The 9,819-nt window shown below is 37.3% G+C and overlaps 1 pseudogene; it reads left to right on the forward strand.

The window, feature by feature from the left end:
• Nucleotides 1-778: 778 nt before the first annotated feature.
• On the forward strand, nucleotides 779-895 carry LOC137090404 (5S ribosomal RNA; annotated as a pseudogene).
• The last annotated feature ends 8,924 nt before the right edge of the window (nucleotides 896-9,819 follow it).

The raw sequence follows: 9,819 nt of genomic DNA on the forward strand, positions 1-9,819 counted from the left end.
TCCAAAACATGCAGCATGTTAAATAAGATGTTTGCACTAAACGAAATCACATTCTCAAATCCATCCATTCATAACAAGGTTACCGTGCAACTGACGAGTAGCACCGCAAGCTCGTGCAGCACTGTCAGAATCAATCCGTGCATATATTAGAAAACGTAACATTATGCAGCTTATTTAGTAATTGTTTAAGGCCATTTCGCGATTTCAAACATAAAGCAACATGCAGCGGCAACAAGAAGTCATTTCAAGTGCTCTTGGGGGCCCTCTGGTGGCTAAGGGGCCCTAAGCAGCCGCTAGTTTGCTTATGCCTTGGGCAAGCCCTGATCCTAATTCTAGGAATATGGTTATTTATTTTCAGAAATGTCTCAGTTGAGCATTATTTATTTGTATTCGGAACATTTCACTGTAGGTTATATGATACGGTTGCAATTTCGGCACAGGCTTTGCAAACAGACTTTTACAATATGGACTCAACAGTAGCGTGACATGCAAGTAACCGTTAATTCAAATGCCTGATCTGTGACCAGTTATTTCTGATATGTAATGATTAATGTACAGTTAGATGTTCGTTGTGTCAGTAAATCACATTGCTTCTCTTAGTTGGATGTAGTCATTTTAACTGATATTAAATGATACACATAGAAAGCGATCGAAGAACGCTCCTCCTGATGCTGGAGCTGTCAATAAAACAGCATGAGTTTATCAGCGAATGGTTCTAAGAGTTCTGGACTCACATTTACATTGTGTTTGCACTGTTAGTTATGATGAACATATTTTGGCCAGCAGCCATATCACCCTGTAGCCCAAGACTGGTTCCCCACTGAAGCTAAGCAGGGCTGAGCCTGGTCAGTACCTGGATGGGAGACCAACTGGGAAAACCAGGTAGCTGCTGGTAGAGGTGTTAGTGAGGCCAGCAGGGGGTGCTCACCCTGTGGTCTGTGTGGGTCCTAACACCCCAGTATAGTGATGGGGACACTATACTGACAAAGAGCACCGTCTTTCGGATGAGACGTTAAACCGCGGTCCTGACTCTCTGTGGTCATTACAAATCCAAGGATGTCTTTCGGAAAAAGAGTAGGGGTGTAACCCCGGCATCCTGGCCAAATTTGCCCATTGGCCCCTGTCCATCATGACCTCCTAATAATCCCCATATCCTGATTGGCTTCATCACTCGGTCTCCTCTCCACCAATCAGCTGGTGTGTGGTGAGCGTTCTGGCTGCCGTCATGGATGCTGCACATTGGTGGTGGTTTGAGGAGATTCCCCCCTTCTATGTAAAGCGCTTTGAGTGCCTTGAAAAGCGCTATATAAATCGAACGTATTATTATTATTATTATTATTTAGTATGCAGAAATTGATTTGCAATGACGAGATGCACTCAACATGTCTGATCAGCTGTCTGCTCATCACTGTAACATTTCATGCCACAATCTAAATATAATGCCATAGATCTAAATACAATGCTATAATCAGCATTTTCCATCAGTAAGGTAACCATGACAGCTGTAATAATAAAAATGTGCTAAAGTGTTCAAGAGAGTTAAATGTCATCTATTTCATATACTAAGATGTTAACCATTCACAGGGCGCAGGTCTCACACTGCCTTTGGTTACAACATTTGATGTCAAATTAATTTGTACTGTCATACAACATTATAAGTGCACCACAGGAAACATTATAAAACAATGTAGTTCATGACCCCTGTAATACATTTAGTAAAAAAAAGTAATGAAAAGAAATAATAATATTTCAATGTTTCCCTATATTTCAAATATTTTCTATTATATATTTTCTGAAAACTCATCCTCATGTTGATCCAAACCACTTATTTTCTTTGTGAATTTCAAGCAAATGACCAAAAAAATGGATGCGAAAGCACAATAAGAATTCTCAAAAATAATAACTATATACATACAATATTATACAGATTGCCGCCACACATGCATGCACAAACACAAAGGATGTGTAAGGGGTAATAATGATTGTTTATGGCAGTTTACTGCTGTCTGTTTTTCATGCTGAAACAAGCACTGTTATTTTTTGACATTGAAACTCTTGCCATGGTAATAACTGTCATCACTTGTGGTGTCCAGGAAGAAAAATGAGGCGTGCAAAAAGACCCCGCATTGTGTGACAGACAGTTTCCTTACAATTTCCTTCCATAAAATCACCCTGTCATATGGCTTGTTCCTCTTGTGAGGGCAGTGACAGAACATCTCCGCTAAAGATAGAGGGGTTAAAGGAGCTGACGGCGGGGAAGAACATCAGAGAGGCCATTGCAGATGGAAGAGAGAAAGGGTCAGGAATGACAAACAGTGTGATTGACAGCTTCAAGTATCTGCCTGTCAAGACCTTCTGAACGTATCATAGAAAGAAACCCTTTATTCCCTACCTAAAATTGCCTAGTGCCAAATAGGTGTGCCAGGCACATGAAGTATATGTAATGTATTAAAGCAGACCAAAATGTGCTCTATTACAATAATATAGGGTTTTTTTAGTTCACGAAATGAAAGAACAAAAAGCTCCACTTATCACCAGAGAAAATAAACATTGAATTATTAGCCTTTTAGAGCGTTCAAGATTATTTCAAAGCTTTTGAGAAGCTTTAAGTGATGTCAGCCTCATGTCATGCCAAACCTGTATGTCTTTATTTTTCTGTTGAATACAAAATAAGATATTCCAAAGAAATGTTTTTGTCCATACAATAAAAGTAAATGGGGTCCCAAAAAAACCCCACTGACTTTCATTGAATAGGCAAAATAACAGACTATTTGTAAATATATTGTGCTCTGCAGAAGAAAGTTAGTCAGGTTTGCAACAACACACGTACATACTGTAATTATTTATTTATTAATTATACTTTTTTATTTTATTTTATTTTATTTATTTATTTATTTATTTTAATAAAAAAAAATGGTGTTGATGGGAGTGGACATTTTGCATTAAAGAACACAGATGCAGCCAGATCATTTCCATAATGACCAATGCAATTGTTACATATCTGTCTTTCTGTTGTGGTGTGTTCCATGTGTTCCCGTTTTCATTTGTCACATGTTCCTTTGTCTAGTTTCCCGCCACTTGTCTGTTCCCATAGTTACCTTGGTTAGTCTAGTTCTGTTCAGCTGGTTCTGTTTAGTTATCGTCATCTGTGTCACCTGTGCCCCTCGTTAGTCAGTCATCTGTGTGTGTATTTAAGTTCCTCTGGTTCACTCTGTCTTTGTCCAGTCACCGTTAATCTACCTGTTATACTAGAGTTGAATTTATTTTATTTTTTTCCATAACTTCTTGTAATTCTGAAACCTTTATCAGTAAACATAATAATAGCATCATAAATAATGGTGCAAAATACCAGTAAATTGACTAGAGCAAAGCTTAAGAAATCACCTTGCATGATTCATTTAAATACTCTCCTCCTATACATTTTGCGTCTGAAAGGAAAACTCCTACAAATGTATGTAATAAGGTCCAGAGGTGGACAGTAACTAAGTACTTACTTTAGTACTGTATTTAAATACACTTTTTGAGTATCTGTACTTTACTTGAATATTATATTTTCTGAAAAGTTATGACTTTAACTTCACTACGTTTGAAAGACAAATATCATACATTTTACTCAACTACATTTCTGTCTAGGCCCTCAAATTTGAAAGTCGTTTCTGTAGCAGCTTTGAAAGTCAGTGGATGCATTTTTTCTTCTTTAAAAGGTGTTTGGGTTTTTGCAAAAAGCCTATCAAGAATCAATGATCAATTAATGAATCAAGGTCAATGATTTCCCAGTATTTTTTGAACACTGATCAGTTTATTGCAAAATGGAAGAAAACGGAGTTTCCACATAAAGTTGATTATGTCTTAAGTGAATGTAAACCGATGGGTGTATATCAGATGTGTATCACTAGGTGCGTTTACATGGAGCACTGTAATCAGTTTAAAAGTCCAATCCGAATGAAAATGGTCCATATAAACACATCAATCGGAATTAAAATGCCCAAACCGAATGAAATTGTATTCGGTTTGAGAGGGGTGGGCTGCCCTACAAAGGCAAAAGACCTTAACTCACTGGAGTGTGGAACTGAGAAAAATGACTTTAAAGATTTTTAGTTTTTAATTCCAGCCAAATTAGTTATAGGTAGGACACTGGAAATCTGGCATTTAGATGTTTTAGTAATGAAAATTATGTACATACACTTTTTTTTTACTCAAACTTGACTTTTGACCCCTATTTTGAAGTTACTGCACTCTGCCTTTGTAATGTCTGCAAAAAATGAGGATTCATGCCAAGGCAAAAGGCGGTAACTTCCATATTATCAATATTTGGTTGCTGATCACCATTTACAAAATCAATATGGTAACACCTTTATAAAATCTAATGATCATGGCATTTATTTTGGATGATTTACAATTAATTATAGCCATCTTATTATTATTAAGGACACAATACGTCTTGTAAAGAGTATCTTCATTGGTGTGCAGCAAAACTTACAGGTTTATAGGTGACACTGAATTATATGAACAAGATAAGCTTATTTCTAATGAGTAAACATTTGCATATATAATGCAAAGATATAAAAAATAGAACAAATAAATCATGTAAAAATGCATGGGATTGGAATAAGATAAATAGCAAATAGTGCCGCTGGTTAATCAAGGGTTAAGTTTGGCTATCACGCTCTAATGACAGCGCTGACTGGATTGGATTGCCCATTCATAGGCTAAACAGAGTAATTATTTATTGCAATATGTTTTTAATGTTTTTATCTAGTAAAAAAAAGATACAATAGTCTACATAGCTTAATTACTTTTACATCTTTGAATGAAAATCGCCTAGCCTAAAAGGACAACTTTTAGATTGATGTGAACGACAAGTAGGAATAATTCTCAGAATGCTTGTGGATTAAACATCTCCGATGACGTTCATTGCCATGGATTTTATCGGATTTACAAGAAAAGGTAGGATATATGGATATAATTGCGAACTGTTACTACTGATTGTATGCGTGATCGCACGCTGTCACGGCATTCGAGTATCTACACACACTCGTGCAGTGGGCAGCCCCAGACTGCCTGACAGGCGCGCTGAGTGAATATTCTGCATTATGAAAACATGTATGACACTCAGTACACAGGCTACACCGTAACTTAAACGCGGCAAACTTTAATAGACAGTAAAACAAAGGCGGGACACCATAACTGCATGTCGGTACCGTAACTTAATTTTGACGCATGGCTAAACAAACTCAGAGTACCGTAACTCAGTTTAAGCGTTTCAAAACAAAGGCAAAGAGCGGTAACTGCTGTTACGGTGTTCTGCCTTGGTTTCTCCAGGGCTTTTGGAAGTTACTGTTAAGACAATCCATAATTTTCTCGAAAAAACAACAGAATTGACTAACGATATTTATCCACATGATAAAGGAGGTCTTGAATGTCCCAAAAATGTCAATAACTCATTTTCGACCAAAAACGAAGTTACGGCCTTTTGCCTTTGCACGGCAGTGGGATAAACCTTTTCATGAACTGATCAAACGAAAAATGTCACCATGTAAACTACCTGACCCGATTACTTTTCAGTGTGCGTCCTTATATGACGCTATACACAGTGCGCGCCTTCACCACTGCTGTTGAGAGTTGCTATGGCATCCGTGAACAAATTCCAGCTGCTGGAGAGGACAGCGTCGACATTTCTGATGCGGCAGACAAACTGCTCTGTGATGATTGCGATTGAAAGTCAGCACATGTAAACACCAGATCGGTTTAGATAACGTCTCATGTAAACAGTCCACTAAATCTTTCAAACGGAAATATTTTAATCGGAATGACAAAAAAGTGTGCATGTAAACGTGGCTAGTGTATAGGATCCGTGCATTCGGCCTTAAAGTGACAGCAGCTTTGTAAAGAGCTTTGTAGCTTTTAAACAAGTATTTAAATAGTTCGTAGTTTAAGTTAGTCAGCATGTCGGATGGAGCATCACTGACTGGCTTAAACCATCATGATGGCATAGTAGGCATTTATACAACAATAATAAATAATAATGTGTTGATGTAAAAAAGTAAATTTACTTTTGATACTTGTTGAAAACAAATACTTCTGTAATTTTATGTAAAAAACAGTTTTTACAACTTTCACTTATACTGGAGTACTATTTGACCACTTTTACTTTTACTCAAGTAATGAAGTTGTGTACTTTGTCCACCTTTGATAAGGTCAGCTGCAAAAATAGTCCTGTCCACGCCTTTTCAGTGCTTATTTTTCAATGCATGACATGAATAAATCCTGACAGTAGTTTTTTTTATTATTATTATTTCGTATTTTTAAAGAGGGTTTGCGCTGTTGTGAGCTGTTAGTAAATCTTGCACTTAATGTCATCAGGTTAAACAGGTAAACTCATCTAATCACTAGTTCGCTTTTAGAGCCTATGTTTTGTTTGCTTTTGCAAACTATTAGATTGAAAACTTTTAGATTTTAAGTTAAAAGGATTGAAAGAATTGTCTGAAGCTTGGTGGTTCGTTTATAGCCTAACTTCAATCTGGAGATTGCATTTAGGATTCAACATTAATAACTTTTTTATGTTCCTATCAAAAAATATATAGTGAGAATGTACAACATGAATCCATTTTCCAAACCATGTTTTGGTTTTACCCTGAATCATCATGGTACACTTAAAAAAAGTGATTATATCAGGACTATTTCAGACATGACTGGTAGGAACCACGGTGGAGGAACACATTCCATGCGTCACTCGCCATAGACATAAACAGAGAGAAGTAGCAATGTTCTTCTGCAAGACGCATGCAGTTCTGTTTTTTCTATCCGCTACAGCACAAAAAGTTACGGACTGCACCTTTAGTAAAGTTCTGTTCGTACAGTATCATACATTTTTGTAGGTCACAAAGCTTATTTTTATTTTCAATTATCAAAAAGTCAATGAAAAAAAAACATTGGCTTTTTGTCAAAGGATGCTAACTTCAGGGTAAAAGTGATTATTCACCAAAACAATCTAAGTACCCTGAACCCCGATCCTTTTCAGAAAATGCTGAAAGAGCTTTTCAAAGAGACACAAATGTGGTTTTACACACTGAGGACTGATACAAATTATTGTCTGTAGTCTGTACAGTTAAAAACAACCCTGAAAATTCCTTTAAAAGAATGAATATTGATGTCCCTCACACTCTGTATGCATTCAATGCCTTTAGAAAACTGTGAATAAGAATTTACGAGATGCCTGCCATTATAAATGGTTGCCTCCTGTATACAGTACACCAAATGACATGTCTAATACTTCAAGAATATGTGTCCATTTGTTTCTGTCTGTATTTGTTTTGTGTATTGGAATTTGTGGCGTGCACGCTAGTTTGTTATACATAGGCTATTGATTGCCACCACAATTACTGAGCTGAAGGCAGGACACATCATAATTATGTGTAAAATATCATATTACAGAGAATGAGTTTTTATACTAAACTTGCTACTCTGATAGTAAAGCTTCTGGAACAATCTGCACTGTATAAAGCGCTATTTCTAAAATAAACGTCACAACTCCCTCGTGCCACATGCTTCCCCACACACTTGCTTCACTGCCGCTGCCATGAAGAAAGACTTCATTTTACTAAAGGACATTTAATTACTGTTTTCATATTGGTATATGGAAATGATATTAACATGAAGCTAAACAATTAACTCACTTAACCTTGGTTTGATTGCTCCAATTCAACCCTACTAACTCCGCCTTCGCAGGTCTTTTCACATTGCATTATTTAAATCAGAAATGCAGCACATCTGCATCATCAATATGCGCAGTTCACTCGCGGCATCTGTTTACCACTGTATCTACATGGCAACTCTTGAGAAGATGTCACTTTCATTGAGTTATCAAAGTATTTTTCCCTTGGGATTTACCACCACAACATCACAAGCACATGCATTTGTCTTCCACAGAGGTAAAAAAAAAAAAAAAAAAACACAAAAAAGCAATCTTTAAAAGCAATTTAGGCAAAAATGGCTTATTAGCTGCATGAAACAAGGTTGTTCTGCTGGAAAAGTTGAGGTAAATATCAGTTTAAAACAAACCGAAGTGAAAAAAAGAAACAAAAGCATTTGCCTTTCGCCTTCAGAACTGCCTTAATTCTACGTGGCACTGATTCAACAAGGTGCTGAAAGCATTTTTTAGAAATGTGGGCCCATATTGATAGGGTAGCATCTTGCAGTTGATGGAGATTTGTGGGATGCACATCAGGGCACGAAGCTCCCGTTCCATCACATCCCAAAAATGCTCTATTGGGTTGAGATCTGGTGACTGTGGGGTCATTTTAGTACAGTGAACTCATTGTCATGTTCAAGAAACCAGTTTGAAATGATGCAAGCTTTGTGACATGGTGCATTATCCTGCTGGAAGTAGCCATCAGAGGATGGGTACATGATGGTCATAAAGGGATGGACATGGTCAGAAGCAATGCTCAGGTAGGCCATGGCATTTAAAGCTACACTGTGTGATATTTTCCCCCATCTAGTGGTGAAACGGTATATGACCATCCAGTGTATAATAGTTTCTGTTCCTCTTAATTTCGATTTCGTTTCAACTCCTACGGTGGCCGATTTAGTCATGGCTTCCAGTTCGACCTCTTCGGTAAGTGTTGCAAGTGATGAGGTTACTTTTGAAAACTATTATAATTTGCAGTTATATAATTTGCCAAATGATCTATGATCAAATTAATATATGTAAAATGAATAATAGTTTTACGTTTTCGTTATTTTTTACCATTTCATTGCTAACATCAGCTATCAGGTTCCAGACGAATGCAAGCTATTCTTAGTAAAGGAACTTTTTTTATCAGTGCTATCGTTATTCTTTATATTATATGACATCACTAGCGTAAGGCAAACAAATTATAATGCAATTCAAATATTAATCTCATGTTATCCGTCATAGAACACTGATTTATGTTATAAGGTAAACAATACTTTTTTATCATTGACGCGAGGAAAACTATCCTAGACGTCATTCTAGTGTTATGCTCAGCACACCATGATATAATTAGCCAAGCAACAATAAAACTTCCAATATACACAAATAGGCTGAATTAATATTACCTGTCGAGAAGAAAGCAGGAAACGTCGGCGTTCTTTTTAAAATCGTTGCTCCTCATGAGCTCTTTCCATCTTGGAAAGGCCACTCCAATATTTACTTTTGTCTTGTTGATTTGCCTGTCGCGTTGCCGTCTTAATTCTCTTTTCCGCTTTCTTGGCGACTCTGATACATATCCCGCAATGTTACTAGGTCCCCGACCCGGGTCGAATTCGGTAATCAATTCCGGGACGTGGTTGCTTTCACACAGAAGGCGACCCGGCAATGTTCCGGGAATATTGCGGGTCCGACGTGCATTTAGAAAGGGGCTTAAGAGTGATGATCCTCCATCATCATATAGCAGCCTCAAGCAATCCTCCTCTTCACATGCGACACGGTGCCATCGAGTGTAAAAACGCGAAAAGCGAAGCTTGAATTTACGGGTATGTCCCTCTTTGGCAAATGTACTTTCAAGATGGAGGAGCAACATGGCGACCGCCATCCGAACCCCTAACACTTATGCATTTTCAATGGTTTAGATAAAATTACGAGAATGCATTATTACTTGAAAGAAGTAAATATACATTAATGAGCACTTATATTTTTGAAAGAACTAAGTGATTTTAGCTAAGAATAAACTAAAAAAGTTACACAGTGTAGCTTTAAACAATCCCCAATTAGCACTAAGGGACCTAAAGTGTGCCAATAAAACATACCCACACCATTACACCACCACCATCACCAAACTGCACTGTGGAGACATG

Source organism: Pseudorasbora parva, chromosome 9 (assembly GCF_024679245.1).
Source record: "Pseudorasbora parva isolate DD20220531a chromosome 9, ASM2467924v1, whole genome shotgun sequence".
Taxonomy (NCBI): domain Eukaryota; kingdom Metazoa; phylum Chordata; class Actinopteri; order Cypriniformes; family Gobionidae; genus Pseudorasbora; species Pseudorasbora parva.